At 37.0% G+C, this 14,227-nt stretch overlaps 1 long non-coding RNA gene across 1 annotated transcript in view; it reads left to right on the forward strand.

Annotated features, from left to right (window-relative positions):
* The window catches only part of LOC127512441 (uncharacterized), a 39,306-nt gene extending 31,788 nt beyond the window's left edge, over window positions 1-7,518 (forward strand). Inside the window, exon 4 of the long non-coding RNA XR_007930199.1 lies at window positions 7,212-7,518. This is a non-coding gene — a long non-coding RNA (uncharacterized LOC127512441). The remainder of the gene's footprint in view (window positions 1-7,211) is intronic.
* The last annotated feature ends 6,709 nt before the right edge of the window (window positions 7,519-14,227 follow it).

Genomic DNA, 14,227 nt, shown 5'->3' on the forward strand with positions numbered 1-14,227 from the left:
TTTAATCATATCCATATCCCTACCCATAACTTCTCCCTAAAATTAGAGGGAAATGATAAGTGAATAACACTGATGTAGAAGCACCTAACCCTGGTTGTAAGCCTAAACTTGACATAAACTGTAAACGTGTCTATCAAATCTGATTGTTTGATTGGGATGTTGTTCCAAGATTAACAAAGATGTTGATCCAGGAACATGTTGCACTCGGTGAAATCAGGTTCTGCGTCTTGCGCACAGTTGAGTAAGCAAGTCTTTCAAAGTATACTCCTTTGGAAAGACACGTTCTAGTGGACTTTGTTTTCAAACGCTCAAGTCATTCACACATGTGGTGTGCGTTGATGTCCGCGGAACCTCCTGATGATGAAAATTATACCACACAGACCATCGCATTACGCAGATGCCCCAAGTTTACTTCTCTGAGGTTTACTATTATGCAAAATCCTCTTTTACATGGTGTTTGGACATAAATGTGTGTTGGTAGTGTGTGAACACAACCACCCTATACTGAGAAAAATCCACACATTTTTTAAATCCCCATTAAACGCAGTCTCATTAGACATGCTGTTTTGATTGACGTCACACTGCACAGGCCCAGCCCACAGCCGCTGACTGACAGTCCTGCATTACCATAATTTCCACCCTCAGTCAGTTGTACACTGTCCACCATTTTCTCTGCGCTCGAACAGCTGTACAAAAGAGTATAGAACCCAAGAGGTGAAACTCTGATGCTTTTTGGGTAACAGCCACTAGGTGTTGTTTCAATAGCGTGGCAGCCATTTTGGGGTGAAAATGTAGTAAATAGTAGTAAATTACTGCACTAGGTCTGAAATATATACGTTTTAATCCCCTCAATCACACTACAAACATAATGATCTTATAGAACATGATGCATTGCTGTGTCTGTTATCCCATAATTCCCACTTTTGGACACAGTGGCTGTGTTTTTTTTGTTGTTTTTTTTGTTGTTTTTTTTGGTTTACATAGTCTTGCTTTAATGGACATTAATATAAGACAACACTGCAAAAACAGTTTACTGTCAAGCTGTTAAATATTCTGTTATATATTTATCTATTATCCAACATTCCCAATTTTTCTGATGCATGTCCTTAATTTAATTTCATATGTTGGTATTAATTCAGTGTTTATAATGCTAATACTTGAACTTCAAAGAATTATAACCCAAACTGACTGTGTTTCTAGAGAGCAAAGGTTTTGTGAAAAAAGTGGAAGACTTAAACACAAAGTCCGTAAAACTGTTACAAGGATTTGATGATCACTAGTGATAGTATTTTATTCTGTGTTGTCATCATTCAGGTTGAATTTTAGCTTTAATGTACTTTTTTTTTTTTTTTAACAAAGCAGCTGATATTGCTATAGAAACTAGTGGACTGCCGAGTCACTTTCACCCCAAAATGGTGGAAGCGTAGGGCTGTTGCTGGACGCTGTTGTTGCAATGGAACGTTCTTCTTTGGCTGTACCGACAACAATGTCTCGTAAGCAATCCCAGTGTTCTGTTGTTGGATGTTAGAGTGAACATAGGAGTCTTCATTTTCTCCCAACATCTCTTTCTGACATTTGCAGCACTTGAGATTGTGCTGTTTGTTTGTTGCATGAGCTCTTGAAGCTCCGCCCTCTTCTTGAAAGCTAGCCGGGAGCAGCAGCTCATTTGCAATTAAAAGGACACACACAAAAACGGCTTGTTTCTGCTCACCCCCCAAAACTGGCTATTTTAACATGCTATTATCTGTGGCGTATTTTGAGCTAAAACTTCACACAATCTGGAGACATCAGAGACTTATTTTACATCTTGTAAAAAGGGGTATAATAGGTGCCCTTTAAGCTGGTCTCTCAGCGTGGCCAAGCTGGTGTTTCTCAAACTGGCGTTCATGAGGGAACTGCAGGGGGTTCACGAGTTGATGAAAAGCTAATAATGAATTAAATAATAAAAATGTAAAATTTTTAAAATAAAAACAATTAAAAAAAACATACCAAAAAAGATTAAATATTTTATTTGTTTACCTGCATGTCATGTTCGGACTATTTAAGACCGAGCTGGATGACATCCACTGCAGAGTAGCCCAGTAGCTGCGCGATTTGTCATATACATACACAGAGAGAAGTAGCTCCGTGATCCGTGAAGAACCATATGCAAATGTGTTGTTACATTTTTTTTTTTTTTTTTTATGTAACTTTTGGCTTGATAGTAAACAAAACTGCCCACTTCTTGCAGAAGAACAATGTAGCCAGAGCTACTTCTCTCTGTGTATACATGACGAGTCACGCAGGTACTGGGCTACTCCGCAGTGGTTGTCGTCCAGCTTGGTCTAACCCTCTACAGCACAGCGTTGCCCTCAGGCAACGGAAAGTTTTCTTAAGCCCTATGTTTAGTAAATTTGTCTTTAAATGATTACAACCAATTAGAAAGTTTGAGAAAGTACCAAAGAACAGTCCAGTAAGGTGTGGGAGTCACTATCAAGCACCATTTAAAGGTGGGACGTCCTGTTCTGACACATGGTCACAGGAGCACATGGTGTGAGAAGATGGCAAGATTATTTGCTTTAGTAATCTTATTTAAAATGCCATGAACTGTACATAAAAATATGTGTGTGTATGAAGGTGTAGAGAAGCCTTTTGTCAGGTTTTATGAAGTTTTTTTTATTTTGCATGTTCAGAAATTCAGTTTTTCTTTTCGTTGCCTCAGGGCAACGTTGTGCGATAAGGGGTAGGCCTACTTTTCAAGGATGTTTTGGACAATAGCTCACATTGGCCATAATGTGTTATATGAAGGGAAGATGCAGGGTTCCTGGGTGTGCAGGAACACCCAAAGTGATGTGCAAAAGTTTTAACATACACCTCTATTTTACAGCAGAGAAGAACTGCTTTTTGAAGTTTTGTACAAAGTGGAATCTTATTACATGTAGTACATTATATGGCATGACACACTACATGATACAAACCTATGCATGTATCAAATTCAATATATCAATGTCTTTCAAGTGTTTTTCCCTTTTTACTTAATGATTTCTTGACATTTTTAAAAAAGAATTGTGATTTTGATGATAATTTTCTCTATGATTCTGTACCATTGTTGCACAACGTTTCCCTGAGGCAATGAAAAAATATTTTGGGGTGGGGGGAGGGTGGGGCTCAAAAAAAATTGTATCAATAAAATGTTCCTAAATGAACCAAAAAAAAGTTTTTTCATGTGCCATCAACATGTGTGCAGTAGAGGGCTAAAATAGTCAGAATATAAACACTTATTATAGGCATGCCGTAGTGATTCAGGATGAAAAAAACACAGTTTAGAAGATGGATTCATGATGTACTCTCTCATTATATAAATTTTGTAAATTATTAACAAAAAAAAGTTTGGTTTTTTTTTAGACTTTTTTGAGTATCCAACAGCATCCTTGATTGAATAGCTGGTTTATTGGCCCAAACAGCAAACATACTTTTTAGTTACACTGTTATTAACCGTATTTAGTGCACATGGACACTTAATTTGATGTCTAGGCCATAGTTTTTGAGATGGTGTTGCCCTTTTCATTCAGGGTAGCAGTGTGGTTGGATCAAGCAGGAGTGGTTAGGCCTTATTGAGTCGCAGGGTTCAGTTCGGGAAAGAGTGGCTCAAGCACCTCTTTCATTTCTCAGAGAAATAATGTGTGGTTGGAGAGGAATCTGACACAGATAGGATGATGAATTCTGCAGAGTCAGTAAAAGCAAAGTGATGCTGAAAAACACATCTGTGCCGATCTTGGACCACACTTCAAAGGTACATGCTTCTCCCGAGGCAGCATGCTGTATGTAGCAAGCACTTTTAATTTATTCCTCTGGGCTGAAGTACTTTTTGTTGTTGTCTTGATTTTGGTATTTAATTATTTACTTTCCGGGACAAGAGAATGGAGATAGCTGGATGAGACAAATCTAACAAACCACTGAAGAAAATGCTGGAAACATGACCATTAGCGACGTCCACAATATCCTACCTGCAGTAACTCTTTAAAACTTCAAAGGAAGGCTGGAAAAAAACATTAAGATATGGCTAACAATATATATGTACTAACATAAGGGTGCTCTCCTGTGTAAAATCTCATGCTTGTTATCGTTTTCTAAAGTCTTCAAGAAATATAATACTATAATACCCAAAGAGAGAGAAAGCTATAAGGCGGTAAGCGGAATCGGATAAGTTATTCTCTTGCCCGACAGCAAACAAGAAATAATGAGGGGAGGCAGAAACGCAGACCCTCCCAGGCCTGTGTTCTTCACAACAATAAAAAAAAAAAACACTCTTATCAGGTTATAAGGAGAAGTGTAAGCAAAAACCATGTGAGAAGACAAGGAGGAACAAAGGTGAAGACAAGAACGTGTCAGACACTTTATTATTGTTTTCCTCTTTGTTAGCGAACAGAACGTGAAGATTTTTGTCATTCACATACTGTGATAATGGTTTAGACTCGAAGTGATTCATCTGATGTTTCATAATGAGGCAGGGTTTAGTTTCCTTTTGTTCAAGAATCGAAGGCCTGTTGAGAAGTTAAACGCCAGGTCAGTGCAAGTAGTCGTGGAAATGAGAATGTCATAGTGATACCTTCAATTTTTATTGAAGATAATGTTTCAGGATGTGAGTCAGATCTCAAAGCCAGTGAAATTCAAAGCAAAATTTCATCATGTGCGTGCATTGTGTTGTTTTGTTTTCATTGCAAACTTGAAACACAGAAAATAGGAAAACAATGGTTCCAAAATGGCGCGTACATGAAGTAGTGCCTACGATGAGGTTTTATTTCAGAAGAAAGATCTTGAGAGCAGCAGTCAGAGGGCCATTCCGGGTCTATTAGAGCCAAACCATTTCAGAATTCAGCTTATGAATGTGCACTTAAAGTCTGACAGGGCAATAGAGACAGTTCATTTTGATACAATCCTCTATTTTTTTTATTTCTCATTGATCTGTTCTCCTTAAACTGTACACTTGGATTAAGTGTGTATCTATATTAAAGAAGTATAATAATACATTGTAAGCCTGCCGACAGACAGCCCGGAATATTGGGAATGTCAGAATCCCTCTTAGTTCTAGACAACTTTTAATAAAACTGGCAAGCTGTATGGAAAACTTTGTGATGCTTATGAGGATGCTTCTCTAGTACTGTAGAGAGAGAGAAAGAGAGAGAGAGAGAGAGAGGTTCTTTTCAATTTCTTGATAAATGAAATGATAGCTTGAGCTGGACTAAATGAGCAGCAAGGGATTTGCAAGGGCTTAATGTCAGAATTAGTGCTTTGTGTCGAATCACTTACAAACCAGACTGACGAATAGCAAAGCTTTTATGAAAGAAATACTTTTGAGATTCACCTTTTGCTTTTTTTTTTTTTTTTTTTTTTTTTTTTTTTTACTTTAAAAGGATAGTTCACCCAAAAATTAAAATTGTCATCACTTACTCACCCTGAAGTTGTTCTAAACCTGTATGAATTTCTTTCTTCTGTTGAACACAAAAGATTTTTTTTTTTTTTAAATGTTGGTAACCAGACAGTTGACAGTAGCCATTGACTTCCATAGTATGTATTTTCCTACTCTGGAAGTCAATGGCTACCGTCAACTGTCCAGTGACTAAGTGTGCCAAGTTGACATGCTGCCACAAAGAATGCTTTTTTCACTCAAAAACTGAGGTACATAAGCTCAGATAAATAAGGCCTATGATCGATCATTTCCAAAAAGAAATATAAAACCTGTCCCAATTGAAAGAAAACAAGTTGACAAAAAGATTGAATCCAATATTTAGTGATAATGTAGCATAATGAGAGATTTATAAGCAATTTTGTGTAGGCCGGTAATTTTTGACTGGGAACACCACAAGTGTTACAATGTGGAAAAAAACCCACAAAAATTTACAAAAATTATCAAAAAATTGTTGGGAAGTTGTTAGACTCTGGGTAAGTAAAATCAGTAAATTTTAATCCAATGCGATCACATTGACTAGCATTTTCGGGTACAAGAAAATCCTCTCCGGGTCAAAATGACCTGTACACAACATGAGGGTCAATGATTTTTGTTTATTCTGAACATTATTAACAATGAATTTAAAGGGTTAGTTCACCCAAAAATGAAAATTATGTCATTTATTACTCACCCTCATGTCGTTCCACACCCGTAAGACCTTCGTTAATCTTTATTACAAATTACTGTAATTTGTAATAAATTAAATGAACACAAATTAAGATATTTTTGTTGAAATCCGATGGCTCAGTGAGGCCTGCATAGCCAGCAATGATACTTACTCTCCCAAGATCCATTAATGTATTAAAAACATATTTAAATCAGTTCATGTGAGTACAGTGGTTCAATATTAATATTATAAAGTGACGAAAATATTTTTGGTGCGCCAAAAAAACAAAATAACGACTTATATAGTGATGGCCGATTTCAAAACACTGCTTTCTGAAGCTTCGGAGCGTTATGAATCAGCGTGTCGAATTAGCAGTTCGGAGCGCCAAAGTCACGTGATTTCAGCAGTTTGGCGTGCGATCCGAATCATGATTCGACACGCTGATTCATAACGCTCCGAAGCTTCAGAAAGCAGTGTTTTGAAATCGGCCATCACTATATAAGTCGTTATTTTGTTTTTTTGGCGCACCAAAAATATTCTCGTCGCTTTATAATATTAATATTGAACCACTGTACTCACATGAACTGATTTAAATATGTTTTTAATACATTAATGGATCTTGAGAGAGGAAATGTCATTGCTGGCTATGGAGGCCTCACTGAGCCATCGGATTTCAACAAAAATATCTTAATTTGTGTTCTGAAGATAAATGAAGGTCTTACGGTTGTGGAACGGCATGAGGGTGAGTAATAAATGACAGAATTTAGATTTTTGGGTGAACTAACCCTTTAACTCCTTATTGAACATTAGTTCAGTTAAAAACACTATTAGCACCTGGTCTTTCAAGGTTTTAATAAAATATCATTGTACAAACTTAGAAATGTATAAAAGTACAAAAATATGACAAGTGCAGCAACAGTAACATTAGTTCTGGTAACATGAATGCTGAGAAAAACTCACAGCTGATTAAGAACACTGTGATTCAGTGTGTCATTTTTAGGGAATTTAATGCAGTTTTAACTTCTCATGTTTAATAATGTTTAATGTCATATTTCTGTGTGTAATGTAGGTCTACTATAAATGAAAATCCGATCTAAAGTGTTCTTCTCTCTGCAGGTTGCGAGAGCTCTCCAGCACATGCCATCCTCATTAGTGTCCAGCACCTGAAGTCACGAGGTCACAAACCGAATGAACTGCCCATTTCATTCAGCTTTGCCGACATGGAAGGATGACCACTGTGACCTAATGTTGCAGTACAGTCTGACAGCACATTATAAGAAACATACAAAGTAGCTTGAAGAACCTTTGAACCTTGTGTGGAGTGCATTATTTTTTATGATGAAATTGCTATAGGCTCCAACTTTTCAACATGCTTGTAGATTTTATTCATTCAATAAATTGTGCATTTTTCTAAAAAAAGGAACAGGTCTTGTGATTTATTTGCTGAACTGTGGGTGATGAAATATTTAATATCCTGGGTATTAAAATGATCAGTCTCGGATCCATTGAGAGGGTTGACATGGTTGAATCAGTACCACACTAAAGGACTGCCGCACAAGGAATTATTGCTTCAGTCTGAACATGTCACCTCTACAATATTTCTATGATTATAATGTACAATTATCCTTTCTTTCCGTTCTCGGATCTAAGTTTTCTCCGGCTTGTCATTGTTTGAAAATTTCACGCACACAATATGAAAGAACAATAATGTCTAGTCTCAATGCTATTGCTTAGATTTGATTTATACACAAGTATTTCACATGCATAATGCAAAGTAGCTCTCACACTCTACTTTTTGCTCTTGAAAAAGTCCTACATAATGTGACTGAGCTAAAATGAGCAAGACGAATTTCTTGTTTAATGTCCCAGAAAAGCTGGTTTGCTGTTTTCTCTGAATTGCATCAGGAAGTGGTCAAGATGCACAAATAAAGCTACTTTGGTCTGGAAATGAAAGTTCATATATTCTGCTCTTTCTGCATGTGTCACAAAGAGTTGATCACATGGGAGTCTACCAGAACACCTGAACACAAAGCCAGGCATTGTGTGTCGCTCTGACCTCAGTGTCATGTGACTCTGTTATGGCCAGGTGTTGCCTGTATCTGGAGCAGAAAAGGTGTTTTGCTCTTAAAACCAAACCAAAAACAAACTAAAGCAACAGCGAGGGTAGGAAATATTCTGGAAAAACATATCTACAATGAAATAAAATGCATTGAGAGTGTGAATTACAGGAATACTGCACTCTTAAAGTGCTTATATTATGCCATTTTTAAGGTCCCTAATATTGTTTTGGGAGTCTTCTACAACAGGTTTACATGTGTGCAAGGTAAAAAAAAAAAAAAAACGTTTTCTCATAATATACATTTAATATCACCTCATTTCTCAAAGATTCATGATTCGTTTGAAGCAGTTCAAAGATTCAGTCTCTCTAAACCCCTCCTTTCTGTGAGCCTACTCTGCTCTGATTGGTCAGATGGCCCAGTCTGTTGTGATTTGTCTACTGTGCGTACAGCACGTTGAAACAAAACGCCCATTGCCATAACTTACAGAGCCGAGCACAAACGTGAATGACTGTTAATGTTTATAAACCAAAGTCTTGCCCCATCCTTTATCATTACTCCAAGTAATAAGAAAGACAGACAATCTGCATTAATATACATATTTTTAGACAATAGTGGGCCTGCAGCTGATTAGCAGAACTACAACGTGAGTTAGCCTGTTAGCGAGAGACCTACAGCTGCACTGGGTGTACATAACTACGTATTTTGAACAATTGATAGAAGACAAAAACACCAATTATTAATCATACTTACAGGTTCTGATTCAGAGGAGCAAGCTGGTCCAAATAAACTGGGTACTGACCCATCTTTCATGAGCAAGCGTTTTGCGAATCCCATGTTGAACTACTCAAGATTTGAGAAGCAGTCGTCAGTAAAATGATGGGAAAGATTGGGATTGTACTGCTGTGGTATCGTTGAAGAAATTAATTTTAACCACTGATTCTTCGCAGCCTCATCATTCGAAGTTAAAATAAAACAAATGTACTTTCACAGCGTAGGACACAGCGTCTTCTCGGCACGAAAAAGCTACAGTGCTTGAGGTCGAGTCAAGTTATTCGCAGACATACAACATAGAATATAGGTGGGCATCAGGCAAATGTGTCACCCAGTGACGTGTAACTGTCACGGAATTGGGATTCGAATTACTGACGACGACTCGTTTAGGCTGTTCAGAGTCTATTCTTTCTTTTGAGAGACAAATAACTTTATTTATTGTGCACTTTCGGCTTCACAACTTTGCAGATCATTTACATTCACAGACAGCTACATTACACATTGCATGAAAGGTAATATTCAAAAGAGCATAATAGGGGCATTTAAAAATAATGGTTACTAAAGGTTACTATGTTTTGTTTAGTTTTTTTTTTGCAGAGATGTGATTTTTGGTTCCCCAAAGAAGTGAGCAGTTCTTAAAAGAACCATTTCCCCCATTTTAAAATTCTTAGGAACCTCTTTCCACTAGAAAGAACCTTTTGTGCAATAGAAAGGTTCCATGAATGTTAAAGGTTCTTCATAGAACCATCAATGCCAATAAAGAACCAATCAAATTTGTGACATGAGCATATAATATTCTCAAATGTTCTTGAACCATTGAAGCTCAAGATGATTATCTCAAATCAGGCTGGAGAACATGATCATCTGGTTTTACACATTGTTGTAGAGTTCTTGCAGCTTGAGTACTGCTGCCATTTAAGCAAAAAAAAAAAAAAAAATTCAATTCAAACTTTCATTTAATTTGTTTTGCTGATATTACAAAAAAGCATATGTATTCAATTAAACAAACGCAAACTGAAGCATTTTCACTAGTGGTCTCAGAATTTTAGACCCCACTGTATGTTCAAAGTGTGTGTGTGTGTGTGTGTGTGTGTGTGTGTGTGTGTGTGTGGTGTGTCTTTGACGTCAAGCCCACATGAAACCACAGATAAAGCATTTTTCTGAACATTTTTAACTGAGCGTCTGACTGAAACAATACACAAACCCTCCTGCAGTTGTTCTACTTCCATAGACCAGCATTTAGTTCATCTGACAAACACATGAATTCACCATCTCAGTTGTTTTAGTCCAAACCTTCAGATTGATGGTCCCAGACTCGTAATCTATAACACAGAGATTGAAAATAATGAAGAATTACAAATGACGGGCAGAGGCAGAATCTGATTAGGCATATTGACTGACTGATGTCCATTGTAAATCTATGATGACTGATGTTCCATCTTCAGTTATGAAACACAGTTTTAGAGTAGATCTTCCCAGAACAATGGCACCGGCCGCCTCAACTCTCCAGCACAATTGAATTGTCTGTAAGCACATAGAACCACAAAAGGCTCCCGTTAGCTTTGCTTTTGAATCACTTACGAATAATCCGAAATCAGACGCAAACAATGAAACTCAATATACTTTTTGTTGACATTTGAAATTTAGAGAAAAGAAAATAAAGTGAGAGTGCTTTTAAGGCCAAAGAAAGTGACCTTGGTGAGGCCAGAGAGAGGTATCTAACTTTAAAAACTCCATTACCTACTCCAGGACTCTCTCTCTCTCTCTCTCTCTTCTTGCTTTAAGAAAGAGGAAAGTACTGTGCAGTATTTCACCTTTATCTCCCGATAGCAGGTCTTTGTGTTATCTTATTCTTATTGGAAAGAAGGGAGAAACGAAAAGGAGGGGAAAAGCCTCCAAGGCGCGATACACCACGCACTCCCCACGGATGGTGAGATACCAAACACTTCCTTTCCAAACTTTCCACACTTTCATGCTAAAGGAGATGAGAGCCAGTTGCATTGTAAAAGGAGCTTCTTTTGGATTTCTCTACAGACAAATAGAGGGATACATCTGAAAAGCCGAGCATATACGCAAACGCACACGCGCAGGCGTGCATACACCTCGCGCAGCAGCATATGTACTCGCGCAGAGCCGGGCTGAATAGCACAAAGAGAACTTTTAAAGAGAGAACTGTGACATATTCCCAGAGTGTCTGTCTGCCAGTCAGAATTCCCAAGCATGCTAGGTGATGTCCTCCAAAGCACAGATCTACCTGTGCAAGAGGCCCCTGTGACAGAACACATGCCGCACTGATTTTCACAGATGGGTTGCAGTGGCCTGTGAGGTTTTTCTCTCTTACTTCAAATTGAGAACGACAAGTTTTGGGCCACACTAAAACTGTAGCAGGATTTAGTTCATGTTTTTTTTTTTTTTTTTTTAGCCTGGCATCACGTATGAAGTCTGAACACAACGGGCCTCCGATTTCTGCATAAACTGCCTGTGAAACGTTGTGACATCAAATAAGCATGCTGATTTAGGTGAAAATGTTTTTAAAGTGCGTTTACACAGAAATTCATTCAACTTGTGTTTCATGAACAAGGTCCAATGCAGTAATTTTATTACAAATTTTTTTGTGCGTGCTTTTCTCTGTGGTACAGCATCAATGCATGTATTGCATTTTAAGATCTGGGGCTGTATTACACAAACTTTCAGAATCCAGAATTGTAATTGTAATTCTTGAAAAATGTATATTTCCTGTAAGTGAAATTACCAAATAAGAAGATAGGATACCTCAAGGTGCGTTCAGATTTACTGCTGTTCAGCAATTTTTTGTGGGCGAAATCCAGTCTTTTCAATCCACCATATTTTTAAACGCAAAAGTTAAAGGGATAGTTCACCCAAAAATGAAAATTCTGTCATCATTTACTCACCCTCAGGTTGATCCAAACCTGTATGAATTTCTTTGTTCTGTTAAACACAAAGGAAGATATTTTGAAGAATGTGGGGAACTGAACAGTTTTGGGGCACCATTGACTTCCATAGTATTTTTTTTTTCCTACTATGGAAGTCAATGGTGCCCCAAAGTGGCCTGGTTACAAACTTTCTTCAATATATCTTCCTTTGTGTTCAGCAGAACAAAGAAATTTTTACAGGTTTGGAACTACTTGAGGGTGAGTAAATGATGACAGAATTTTCATTTTTGGGTGAACTATCCCTTTAAAGGGTTAATTCACCCAAAAATAAAAATTCTGTCATTAATTACTCACCCTCATGTCTTCGGAACACAAATGAAGACCTTCAAAAAATTCATAAAGAGATTGTGAAACTAATCCATATGAATTAAGTGGTTTAGTCCAAATTTTCTGAAGAGAATCGATCACTTTATATGATGAACAGATTTAATTTAGGCTTTTATTCACACATAAACATTCATCAACACACATATCAGTTATGGTAAACGGAAGCTCAAGTATGTTTGCTTGACGTGTGCAAGAACCAATGAGGTTCATTCTCGTGTGTTATGCAGCACATTTGAGCTTCCGGAAGAGGTTTGTTCCCGCGCATGAAGCAGGTTCAGTTGAGCTTTTGTTTATGTTCGCTGATGATCAATGTTTATATGTGAATAAAAGCCTAAATTAAATATTTTCATCAAATAAAGCGATCGAGTCTCTTCAGAAAATTTGGACTAAACCATTCAATTCATATGGATTCGTATCCATTTAGTAAATGGTAAAACTATCTGCACTTCAACCCAGTGTGTTTTTTACGGTAATAAACAGTAATAATATCATAACAAATAGCCTACCTGTTTGCAACATTAAATAGCATAACCTTCCCCTCTCTTCTCTGATATTCTGCATCCGAAATCACACACTTCCCTATAGGTGAAAAACAGTATGTGACAAAAGAAGAATGTCCGAATTCACAGTACAGTAGGCAAAAAGTACACAAATGACCTACTACTTCTGGTGAGATTCTGAAGTGTGCATATAATGGACCCTTACTATGAGGCCACGACAGAGGATTGAATGGCAGTGTAGCGACCCAACTGACATTGATAGGTCACATGCTAATGACAACATGTAGTAAGAATTTCCAATTACATTCATACTGCACACATTCATACTACAGTAGTCAACATTTGAAGTGGATCAAAAAAGTTCATCAAAGTTGTCCTAAGAAGAAGGCTTTAGGACAACTTTGATGAAAGGTTTTGATCCACTTCAAATGTTGACTACTGTATATTAAACATAGCCTAAGTACTTTTTAGAGATTGTGAAGTAGTAGGCTAACTTATTCAAAATAAGTATGAGAATATGCAATTTCAGATGCAGATTGGATTAGATTGGAACTTCCAACGTGATCTCATGAGTTTTCGTGTATATTTTTACATAAAGTGTGGTTCTATCACAAGTAGGCTACAGTTAGACCTACTTATGTATGCATATATAGACACTGAAACGTACAAAATTGATGTATTGACAGCACTAAAATGTAAATTATTTACTTAGGAGTGGGATTAGCGACTCAAAATATATTTTAATGCTATAGGCCTATATTGTTACTAAAATGACTTGTCATTTTCCTAAACATTTCTTTTCATTGCATTTTATATATTCTTTTTATTTTCTCTATAAAATGGTTATGTTTGGGTATTGGGTTAAGGGATCTAAAATGTATCTATAAAATGATAAAAGAGCAATTATACATATCTCTATGGTATAAAAGAATGGTAAATATTTTAATTTTCTTTTTAGCTGTAAATATGTAATAATGTTTGGTTTTAATTGTTGTCAGTAAGTCCATATTGTATGTTCAGAACCTATCCAAATGTACAAAAATGTATGTTTTGTACCTGTAAATGTTACTTATTAATAGCTACGTAATAACACTGAGACCAGGCCTGAACTTTGCATGTGAAAGTTTTTCCCATGTCGATGTTGCGATGGGTTCAAGTTGGTTGCATGGATTTGCACATTAACCAACAGAAAGCTGTTTGTGTGAACGGTGCTTCATACATACTTGAATTTTTTTTTGCCCACAAAATGTTGACAAAATTTCACTAACGTGACCGCACCTTCATAATGTTTCTGTAATACAGACTCTGGTGTAGCTATTGATTGAAGGTCAATGTTTCCAGAGATGCAGAAAACCCCTGAGCTCAGACACAAGGACAGTTTAATCCTTCCCCACTCTGCATGTCTGCATTGTAGTAACATGGTTGTTTATTGCGACAAAACCACACTTGGTGAGTGTAAAATGTTTATATTGTCAATAACAGGCTAGCTGAAGCCTTGCACATCCTGTGATTTATTTCTG

This window comes from Ctenopharyngodon idella, chromosome 5 (assembly GCF_019924925.1).
Source record: "Ctenopharyngodon idella isolate HZGC_01 chromosome 5, HZGC01, whole genome shotgun sequence".
Classification (NCBI taxonomy): Eukaryota; Metazoa; Chordata; class Actinopteri; order Cypriniformes; family Xenocyprididae; genus Ctenopharyngodon; species Ctenopharyngodon idella.